A 12,114-nucleotide genomic window follows, 5' to 3' on the forward strand; every position below is an offset into this window, starting at 1 on the left:
GTCATTTTTCCTTGCTTGGCTGAGAATCTCCTCCTTCAGAGGAAAGTTCTGGAGGCAGCATATGATGTCTCTCGGTGGGGCTGTGTCTGATGGTCTTGCGCGAAGGGCCCTGTGCGCACGGACAAATTCAATAGGGGTATCGGCCGGGTTCTCCAGCAAGTTGTTGAATATGGAGCGTAAGGCCGAGGGTATCTGGTCAGGGGCCACCGCCTTTCGGAACCCCCCTCACTCGAATGTTACATCGCCGACCCCTATTATCGAGGTCCTCTAGGTGCCTGTTAATGGAAATTAGGTGTGCAGTATGTGAGGCCGTTGTAGCTTCCAGTCTGTGTACCGCCTTATCTCTCCTATCTTCAGCCCTCTCCATGGTGGCCATTTTTTCATTCAGTGAAAGGAGGTCAGCCTTAAGGTCGGTAATGGCAGAGAACAGGGTATTCTTAATGTCCGATGCTATGGCGGTCATGTCGCCCAGCGTGAGAGGGTGGTCAGGATTGCTGTTCCCGCTTACCAGGTCGTCCGCGGTACCTTGGGATCCGTCGCTCATCTCCTCCTCGTCGCCTCGTGGCAGCGCCATCTTGCGCGGAGTGGAGCGGTCAGCGCGGGCCTGCATAAGGAATAAATCCTGTATATTGCGGGTTTGGGACGAAGCGGATTGTCGCTGCGATCTAGTCCCCGGGTTGTGCCGAGCTTGCTTGCTCATTTTCAGCGTCCGGTTCGGCCAGGAAAAACGCTAACGGGCTGTGAGTCTCCGGGAGCTCCTCACTAAGCAGCCATTCCGTCCGCGCGCCAAGCCACGCCCCAGATTCCAAGTTTTTAACTTCTTTCTCCTTAAAAGGGTAAAGTCTCTGAATCTTAGATAGAAGAGAATTCTTTTTCTCTACCTTACTCCACTCATCCGAGATCACTTCTCCCAGTTCTGAGAGGAAAGGGAAGCTAATACGCTCTTTCTTCAATTGTTTAAAAAACTTTCTTTGTTTTGCCGGGGCCACTACCGGCTCTTCCCAGTTCAGTGTTTCCTTAATGGCTTTGACCAAGGGAGGGAGCAGGGCAAAGTCAAAACCTGAACCAGACTCTTCTTCCTCAGACTCACTCTCTGAGAGGACAGCAGACAGGTGGCTAGGCAACGAGGAATCCCATGTGTCCTGGGCCTGAGCATCCCTCCCCGGAGACCTTGGAGACTCTATGGGAGACAACTGGGGGGCTTCAAATTTCTTAAGACTGTCTTTAACCAATCTTTCCACCATAGACCTTAGCTGTTGGTCAGAGTCACTCCTTTCACCCGTCGCTTTAATATAACAGGCATCACAAAGGATCACAGCATACACCTTCAGCTACGTGACTTGGGCAAGCTGTTGAAGGGCGGGAAGATTCCCGGCTACGGAGACTGGTTCTCGCAGGAGAATCATGTCGTCTGGAACTGGAAGAGGAATGCTGGCGGTGGGACTTAGACGAGTCACTTCCTCGGTGAGAATTACGTAGTTGAGTAGACCTAGAAGGGCTGAACAGGTAGAAAAAAACAGCAGTGTTAGTGGAACATTCCCTAATGTTCCACTGCTCCCCCCCCCCCCGGCAGGTAACCCAAAAAAAAAGTACCTTCTCCGAGAGGGCTGGCCACTAGCAGGCGGTGAGGCATCCAAAGGATCCATCAGGGCTGGAGAAAAAAACAGCCTAATTTTAAATACAGAAAAGAGCTAAGGAGGCAGAGAAAACTGATCCCATCAAAGAAACATACCTAACACTGAAGAACCAGGGCTTAGGAATGGTGCTGCAGGCTTCACAAACATCCCAGAAACACTGCAAGCTGTTTTCCATTTTTAAAATTGCCGCCTTAATGACGTCACGATTTTCGTCATGAAAAGGCTAGTGCGCATGCGCGAAGCCCGCATCGCGCATGCGCGAACCAAGCCTCGTCCTCGCGCCGGTCTCGCGCATGCACAGAACGACCGAGCGGCGAACGAGGAAGTAACTGGGCGGCTGGAACGCACGGAAACCAGCCGCCCAACAAGCCAGATACACCGCATGGCGCTGTATGGGGAAACGAAAAAGGGCACTGCACAAGAAGAACAAACAAACAGAAAAGACAAATAAAGGCTGCCATGGAAAGGAAACAGCTCACCACTCCTGTAGACGGACACCAGCCGAGGTAGGTCCCCACACATGCCGGACTTCTGGGAGGAGGGGGGGGCGAATAGTCACCTGCTAGTAGCAAGGCTCACGACTAACACGCGGCTTCACCTGTCAGTGACCAGGCACACACCTCTTCAGCGCCTCTTCCATATGCCCCTTTTCCATACTCCGCTAGTAGCTAGAGCTTATTGGAAATTTGCGACTCCAAGTCGCACGGCCGGTCCGTATCGCAGAAAAAAATGTAAGTCTTCAGGGTAAAAAGGCACATGTTAGGTCCTATGGAGGAGGACAAAAAAAGAACACGGCCTGTGGCAGGGAGCAAAGATTTATGGGAGTGTCGTTCTATAGGGTAATGGAGGCGGGACTAAACCCACACGTAGGCTGCCATGGAGTCTGTCAGGAAAAAATATTTTTTTCATTTCTTTATTTTCCAAAAAACTACAACTTCAAAAAACTCGCCATGCCTCTTACTAAATACTTTGGACTAGACATGTGCACTGACGAAAAATGTATTGTTTTCATTTCATTCCTTTTTTGTTTTTTTCAGAAATTCCAACATTTGGAAATTCGAAAATTTGGAAATTCGGAATGCTAAAATTCAAAAATAAGAAAGGAAAATCTGAAAATTTGAAAGAACGAAAATCTGAAAATCCCAAAATTTGAAATAACTAACTATTAATAACTAACTATTAAATTATAGGTATTGGAATTTCCTTTCAAATTTGTCTGTTAGTGAACGTAATGAATATAAATTTATCTGAAGTTACGAAAAATATCCAAAATAAATAATAATTTTTTTTATTATTTTTTACGGCATTCGTTATTTATGGATAATTCATAATGTCAGATACATTTCTATTCATTACGTTCAATAACAGCCAAATTTAAAAGGAAATTACAATACTTATAATTTTTGGATTTTCGTTCTTTTGAATTTTTGGATTTTCATTCCTTTTTTTGGATTTCTGAATTAGATTTTCAGATTTTTGAATTTCCGAATTTTTGAATTTCCGAATCTCTGAATTTCCGAAAATTCAGAATTTAAGAATTTCTGAATTTTAGAATTTTGCAATATTCATAAAAATTCAGAAATGAGAAAATTTGGATATTTCCAAATTAAAGAATTTGTATAAATTCGTTAAAAAACTAATTTGGAAACTAAATGATGATGGGGACTGTGGATAAGGATGCTGGGACTGTGACATCATAATGGGCAGGGACATCACCCGGCGATGTCCCTATATAAGTCGCCGCACGCCGCATCCCTGTCATTGCGGCCAGAGAGGGCGTCGAGTCAACATCTCAAGAAGAGAAGAAGAGAAGAACAGAAGGTAGCGAAGACAGCGGTGACAGCGGTGACAGAAGATCGGGCCACCGCCAGTAAAAGAGCTGGAAGAAGGTGTGGAGGCCCGGCAAGAAGAACTGAAGAGGGGGACAAGACCCTTGAAGTCAGAAGAAGACCCCCGGATGGCGACGGCAACTAAGAAGAAAGCCAGGCTCCCCTGCTAGTAAAAGAGCCGGCGAGAAGACCCCCCAAGACGGAAGAAGACCCCCGGAGCTGTGCAATAAATTATTTTTAACCCTTGTGTGTTGTGTTTTATTTAAATTTTTTTCACAGGTGAATGGGTAGGGGTACATTGTACCCCATACTCATTCACATAGGGTGGGGGGCAGGTATCCGGGGGCCCCCTTATTAAACGGGGCTCCCGGATTCTGATAAGCACCCCACCCGCAGACCCCGACAACCAACGGCCAGGGTTGTCGGGAAGAGGCCCTTGTCCTCATCAACATGGGGACAATGTGCTTTGGGGTGGGGGGCCACAAAGCACCCCCCATGTTGAGGGCACGCGGCCTGGTACGGCTCAGAAGGGAGGGTGCTCGCTTATCCCCACCCCCTTTCCTGACCGGCCTGGTTGCGTGCTCGGATAAGGGTTTGATATGGACCTAGGGGGGACTCCCACTCTGTTTTTTTGGCGCAGGGCTTCCCCTTTAAGTCTATACCAGGTGACGGGGCCAGCGACATGTCAATCTCGCCGCCGAAGGCCTCCTTCGATAGTCCCGGCTACCTGGGGGCGCGCTCAAAATGAACGGAATTTTCTCCGTGAGCGGGAAAGTCTGTTAATTTCAAAAGTACGGTGGACTAGCACATACACGCCCATATTGTCCACCGGACTGCGAGTCCGGCGGACAAATTTTGAGTCAAAACTACTTTCTAAGTCCGGACTTTTGGGTAAAAAAGGGTAAAAAACTTTTGGGTAAAAAAAGTCCGCCGGTGCCCACACATGGACGGATTGTTTGATCGCGTGTATGCGGCATAAGTGAACATGTCCAAATTGAGCCCAAAGTGTCAACATTTTGTGAGGCCACAATTATTTGTGAAAATGGTATTCACCAGAGCTTCACAGGTTGCTAATGGAATCCTCTTCCACTCCTCAATGATGACATCAAGGAGCTGGTGCATGTTAGAGACCTTGCTCTCCTCGACCTTCTGTTTGAAGATGCCCCACAGTTGCTGAATGGGGTTTAGGTCTGGAGACATGCTTGGCCAGTTCATCATATTTACCCTCAGCTTCTTTAGCAAGGCAGTGGTCGTCTTGGAGGTGTGTTTGGGATCATTATCATGTTTGAATACTTCCCTGCGGTCCAGTCGCCAAAGGGAGGGGATCATGCTCTGCTTCAGTATGTCCCAGTACATGTTGGCATTCATGGTTCCCTCAATGAACTGTAGCTCCCCAGTGCCGGCAGCACTCATGAAGCCCCAGAACATGACACTCCCACCACCATGATTGACTGTAGGCAAAATACACTTGTCTTTGTATTCCTCACCTGGTTGTTGCCACACACGCTTGACACCATCAAAACCAAATAAGTTGATCTTAGTCTCTTCAGACCACAGGACATGGTTCCAGTACTCCATGTCCTTAGTCTACTTGTCTTCAGCAAACTGTTTGCGGACTCTCTTGTGCATCATCTTTAGAAGAGGTTTCCTTCTGGAACGAACGCTATGCAGACCAATTTAATGCAGTGTGCAGTGGATATTCTGAGCACTGACAGGCTGACCCCCCCCACCCCTTCAACCGCTGCTGGCACCACTGATATGTCTATTTCCCTAAGACAACCTCTGGATATGACGCTGAGCATGTGCACTCAACTTCTTTGGTCAACCATGGCGAGGCCTGTTCGGAGTGGAACCTGTCCTGTTAAAAAGCTGTATGGTTTTAGCCACTGTGCTGCAGCTCACTTTCAGAGTCTTGGCAATCTTCTTATAGCCTAGGCCGTCTTTATGTAGAGCAACAATTCTTTTTTTCAGATGCTCAGAGAGTTCTTTGCCATGAGGTGCCATGTTGAACTTCCAGTAACCCGTATGAGAGAGTGAGAGCGATAACACCAAATTTAACACACCTGCTCCCCATTCAGACCTTGTAACACTAATGAGTCACATGACAGCGGGAAGGGAAAATGGCTAATTGGGCCCTATTTGGACATTTTCACTTAGGGGTGTACTGACTTTTGTTGCCAGCAGTTTAGACATTAATGGCTGTGTGTTGAGTTATTTTGAGGGGACAGCAAATTTACACTGTTATCAAAGCTGTACACTCACTACTTTACATTGTAGCAAAGTGTAATTTCTTCAGTGTTGTCACATGAAAAGATATAATAAAATATTTACAAAAACGTGAGGGGTGTACTCACTTTTGTGAGATACTGTATATATACACCATAGTTTGTGGACTCTATAACTTTCCTACAGACTAAATAATATATATGGATTTGAGTTATTTTCACTAAAGAAATGTAACAGTATACATTTTGGCCTAAATTTATGAAGAAAGATTATTTATTTGCAAAATTATATGTACAAAGTGCAAAAAACACTTCCAAAATACTTGAAGAGGCTCAAGCTCTTTTGTGAACCTAGCCTTATTGTGTCAGTGTCCTCATTGGAGAGATTACCCATTACATCGGATCCCCAGGACAGGAAGTGAGCTACAATCTTTCATAATCAAATAAAACGATTTACTGCATTTAGGCTTTGACATTGATGGCATGTGCATTCTGTTGGGCTGCAGTGTTCAATGCACCTCGTGTAGCTGTGAAGTGTACAGAGCTTCTACTGTAGTTGAGCACTGGGGGTGCCATGCTAAATGAATTGTACCACCACACACCACTGCACCACAGATTATGCATTGCTGTGCAGTGTGTTTGATAAAACATAACCATAATTCACAGGTTTAAATGAAACAAAAACTTCCACACATTTTATTACTTGTTTATGTGGACACACTCCTAGAAATATAACCTATTTCAGCAGCAAGAGTGTCTTGTGCTGTGCATTGTGTTAAAAGGAATACTTGGCCAATAAGCAACAACAGCACCATCAGCATCTTGGGCCCTAGGCAGTTTTCAATTCACGGGCCCCCAGACAGTTTAACTGGATCATGCAAAAGGGGCAGTGTACACAGACATTTGTCTTTCGCTTCTGACATTGTTTTGTGAAACATTTCTGCAGGATTTGGAACGCAGTATTTTCATTTTCAATTGGATCTTAGACATCTGTATACTGTTTTCAAATGACTCATATGATAGTGGCAAATAATATTGAAATAAAGATTCCAGTTGAAAGGAGTGATGCATTTGTAATGTATATGTTCATTTGATCTTTCTTTCACATTAAAGAAAACTTTGATCACTTTTTGAAAAAAGTTTTGCAAAATGAAATATACTTTCTATGAAGCGCACTAAAGTGCAAAAACCTTATAGCATCTCCATAATTCCCCAATCCCCCCCCCCCCCCCCAGAGTCTGCAGCCCCGGACATCTGTCTATTCTGTCCTCATTATAATCTGCCACTGATACAAACACTGGACCAAAAAGAAAGGTATACCAAGTTAAAGGAACAAATCTTGAAAACCAAAACTTTTGAGAAGGGCATAAACACTGCAAACATTTAAAACGAATGCCGCATACACACACAACCGGACTTTGACGGACTAGGTCCGATGGAACAAATCCACTGGACAATGCGATCCTGAGTGGGCTTCATCGGACCTTTGCTGTCTAAAAATCCAACAGACTTTAGATTGAAAACATGTTTTAAATCTTTCCGACGGACTTGAGTCCGGTCCAAAAATCAGTTCGTCTGTATGCTAGTCCGACGGACGAAAACCAACACTAGGGCTGCTATTGGCTACTGGCTTTCTTCCTTATTCTAGTCCTGTCGTACGTCATCACGTTCAAATCCGTCAGACTTTGGTGTGCTTGTGTGTGGCCAAGCCAGTTAGTTCGGAAAGTCCGTCGGAACTCCGCCGATAGTCTGTCGGGAAGACCGCTGGACCTAGTCCATCAAAAAGTCTGATCGTGTGTACGCGGCATAACAGATGGCACATAACAGGACTGAGCCACTCAATTACTGTTTACTAGCCTCAGAAAAAATAAATCAAGCTATGCTTTCCAATTCCAGAAGAAAAATATCACACAATTCAATCCAATCCAATCTATTTCTAGCTTAAAAATGGGATTTTGTGCACATTGCAAGTATATGTGGAAGCTGTCCCTAAAGCAGCGGAACAGCTGTGTTCCCCCTTTCTTAGCCCCTATACTATCGTATTGGTCTCCTAATGTAACGGGTGGCCTTATTGACCAATAGGGAAGCTGATGAGGTGAAGACATGCTCAACATTGCAGAATTTAAAGCGGGAGTCCACCGGGACTCCGCGTTTTTTTTTTTTTTTTTAAAAGCCAGCAGCTACAAATACTGCAGCTGCTGACTTTTAAATAGTGACACTTACCTGTCCAGCGCGCCCGAGATGTCGGCACCCGAAGCCGATCGCTCACTCGTGCCGCCGCCGTCTTGGGTATGGGAATCAGGAAATGGAGCCTTTCGGCTTCATTTCCCGGATCCCTACTGCGCATGCGCGAGCCGCGCGGCGCAATCCGGACGGTCCCCGCTGCCTCTGGGAGCTGTGTGTTTCCCAGCAGGCAGCGGGGCACTTGCTGAAGGGGGCGGGCGCTTGCGGAAAGGGGCGTAACGTACGCCCCTTTCCGCAGAGAGCTAGCCCGGAAGTGGGTGCAGTTACCTGGATTATCCAGGTAACTGCACCCCCCTCCCCCCTGAAAGGTGCCGATTGTGGCGCCGGAGGGGGGGGGGATTCCGATGAGCGGAGGTCCATTTTAGGGTGGACCTCCGCTTTAAGCTGCCTGTATCTTTGGATAAGTAATCTCTGTTTATGCATGTTATGATAAGTCTGAATAGCCTAGGTTTAAGAAAGGTTTACTTTAGTGTCAGTGGTTTATTTATTACAATGATGATGGGAGTGATATATTCCATGAAGGTTGTCTTTGCTCACATATCTTGGCGCTTTTGTCAGAGAAGTGGAAGAGATTAATTTTGAAGTTAGAGAAATAGAGCAGACGATTTTTTTGATGTTATTCAGGCATTGCAGATGATTTTCTCCCTTGCTTTACTTTATTAATGTCAGCAAGTCCTTTAACATAGAAATGAGAAGGTTGACATAGTTCATGCACAGTCATCCCTACCAATGATTATGTTTTTTTTTTTTAAACAACTAAAAGCACCTATCCCTTTAAAACTGCCCCAGGCTGGGCCCAAAGAAGCAGAATCTTGCTGCAGTAGTGAAAAATCTAGTAGTAAACCACTCCCATAGAGTAGGGCAAAATTCTATTACATAGGATCACTGTACTTGGAGACCAATTTGTAAATTCCTGTTTAACATAATTTCTTTCTTCAGAAGACCGGAAGATACATTTTACTTCATAGACACATCCTCTCTTGACAATCTGATTTATTGATATTTGCCAAACAGATATTTCTTCACCTGTATAGAAAAAGGAAACGCCTTCTCTGTATTGAACACCTGGTGTCCACCAAATAACCCTGCTAGGATGCAACAATTGGCTTTATTGTGGATCGCTCCCAGACTGTGGCCCTTGGTTACCCTAGGAGTGGAAACAGCTGACAGGAGGCAGAAGCAAAGCATGGTACAAAATCAGCAAGTAAGGTCATGGACAAACAAAAGGTTAAGGCAAGTAGGGAGGCTTACATGGATCATTGAGAAACAGGCAAAATGTCAAGGCAGGTGAATAACAAGGATTGTCGAGAAACAAGCAGAGGTCATAAACGTGTATCAAATCTAGAACAGAAATCTCGAGGGACAGGAGTGTAGGAACACACACTCAGAGAGTTCTTTGCTCAGACAACTCCTAAGTGCACTGAGCAGGTTTAAAAAGGTTTCTAGAACATGATGAGGAAGTAACCAGCAGCACTCCTTGCTAAGGACCAGCAAGAGCGGGAAGGAAGTGCAAAAAAATCTAAACATACAGACTGAAAAAGACCTAGGGCATACATACAGTATATGCTAATTTTGTTTCCTTGCTCAAAGTTCTGTTGTGACATTTAAGAGAATTGTTACTGTGCTTAAGTTATGGTTCACTGAGTTATAGCTGCAGAACTGTTAGGGTAAGGAACACAACTTAAAGTTATCCAGGGTAAAAAGAAAGCATAGGGGCACTAGACGGATGTAACATAAACAAACCATATAATGATGATCACAAAGTTATATATGTATAGTAATATAAAAGTCCATAAGTCCATGAAGTGAATTTAACTGTAGTTAGCACCAGCACCCCTAGAGTGAAACAGGCAGTTCTGTAGGTATAGAAAACACAGAAGGGCGCCAGACTAAGTGCAGTATCCATTTCGTATTGCCTTTCAGCAACACAGTTCCATCATCTGATGCTGCCATCCCACCAGGACCACTAAGGAGAACCAGAGAACTGACCATAATGATTTTATATATTCTTTACTGATCTATCAAGATGTGAGTTGTCTTGTTTTTAAAAAATCTGAGTTTTATTAATACTGCACCTGTGCACAAGGCTCATACACACTTTAAGAAAACCGGGCAAACATTTTAGTCCAAAGAATTTACATATAGTGTGCACACAACTGTCGACAGCCGATTCTGAATTTTCATCCGAAAATTCCTGAAAGGACAAATGCCCAAATTTTTCTCGTTTGGGAACAGACCAAACGATTTTTGTTTAATGTGTACCGTTTTCGTACAATTTTCGTACAAGAAATATCACCTAAGAAAGCATGCTCATGATCAGAAACAATAAACAACAAAAAAAACCTTTGTCATACAAAAATTTTGGTGAGAATTTTCGTTCATTAGTTCCGATTTGATGTGAAACATCGAGAAAAATCTGACGAATGTTCACCCAATTTGCTTATAGTGTGTACCCCACTTTGGTCCTGCGTTCTCTGTGTTTCCCTTTCTAAAGTTATCCCAGGGGCCAAGGTAAACTATTATTCCACAACTCCTTAGCTTGGTTCATTTATTTATGGAATCCTCTGCTAGCCAATTTTTAATGTCTTTTTTAAAACATATTTCATATATTGTGTCTAACACAACATTTAAAAAGTCAGTCCCCCTAAAAGCATTTTAAAAAGTTGAGTTCCCATGGCTTATTTAATGTCTTCTTTTTGGTGTTCCTGCTCAGCTTTGCATTTTACAGCACCACCTGTTGCATTTTTCATCACAAAAAAAAGATAAAAATTTCTACAGAGAGATTAGAGCACCCACAGAATAGCAAGAGCAGGTGCACAGACCCAGGAACTGGAGAGCAGAGTACTTACCAACAGTTCCTGAGAGATATAGGACAACATTGGGTGGTTCCTCAAAGTCTTTTACCAACTAATAATTGAGGTTTGAGTGCACTGCTATAGTTTTTCTTCAGTGCTACTGGTCATTGACATTTGTTTTGTACCTGTTGGGACAGTATTTTCTTTGGCATATGTAAGCTTGTTCACCCATATTCTCTCAGCTGCCTAAGTGTTTTTGTGCCTATATTCTCTCCATTCCTCCGTGTTTCGGTGTCTGCATTCTCTATGGTGATGAAAGTTTTTTTTTAAAAAAGGTTGAAGAGCTTATGTATGCTCAGACTCAGAACGTAATCAATCTTTACAGCTGTTATCAGGGTAAATGGCTGTATTGGAGTTTAATTTTTCAGTGCTTTTGCTTTGCTTTAATTTTGGCCTAACTTTTGACTAACTTATGTTAACATTCTAATTGACTCGTATAGTAGGAAAAAAAAAATAGCAGAATAGGACATGCTGCAATAACGAAAAGGAGGACACAAAAATTACAGAAATACTTATTAAATCATTGCAACTGAACTTTTATCAGTAAGATGCAAATCTTGGTTCAAACACCGGGTTCCAAAGGCATACAAAATGTTCTCACTGATGCATATCAAAAGCACAAGGTTGAAACCTGTGTATACAAAATTCACTTCTAAAAGAATCACAAGTAGCATATCTTTGGAGGATATTTAGTTTTCATGTGGCTACCTCCCATACACAGCTGTCACTAGAATTCAGATGTGTCATGGCTGTAATGACACATTTGTCTGTAGATTTAAAGAAGAATTATCATTAGGAAAAAAAAAGCTTGCTAAACCTGTCAGATGTGGTGTAAGACAGCTAAATCTGTCCACGGGCCACACATTTCTCAGTGACAGTTCAGAAAGCGAGGGGGCATGACTGGCAGTGCACACAGAGCCCACACAAATCCTGCACAGCTCTCTTCCCCTCCTTCTAAGCTGCCAGATAGCGCATCTCTTTGCTGTGCTGTCTCCTTATCGCTCCTGTTTAGTATATATAGGCATTTATTTATTAAAACTGGAGAGTGGAAAAAATGGGGCAGCTGTGCATGGTAGCCTTCTAACTTCAGCTTGGTTTCTTTGCAGAACTGCACCAGATTTTGCACTCTCCAGTTTTAGTAAATTAATCTCATAGAGTCCAGATGTGCAGCCAGCTATTCAGGGCAATAGAGACAGTGAGTGGAAACTGTCAGCTGGTTTGGTGAATAATTGCAGCTGGAAAAAATGTATTTTATTCACAAAAATACAATCTGACAACAGCACAAGCCAGGTACTACACCAGGCTGTCTTTGACTAGTGTAGTT

The sequence above is a fragment of the Lithobates pipiens genome, unplaced genomic scaffold (assembly GCF_037356315.1).
Source record: "Lithobates pipiens isolate NorthernLeopardFrog02 unplaced genomic scaffold, aLitPip1_a1.2 Scaffold_16, whole genome shotgun sequence".
Lineage (NCBI taxonomy): Eukaryota > Metazoa > Chordata > Amphibia > Anura > Ranidae > Lithobates > Lithobates pipiens.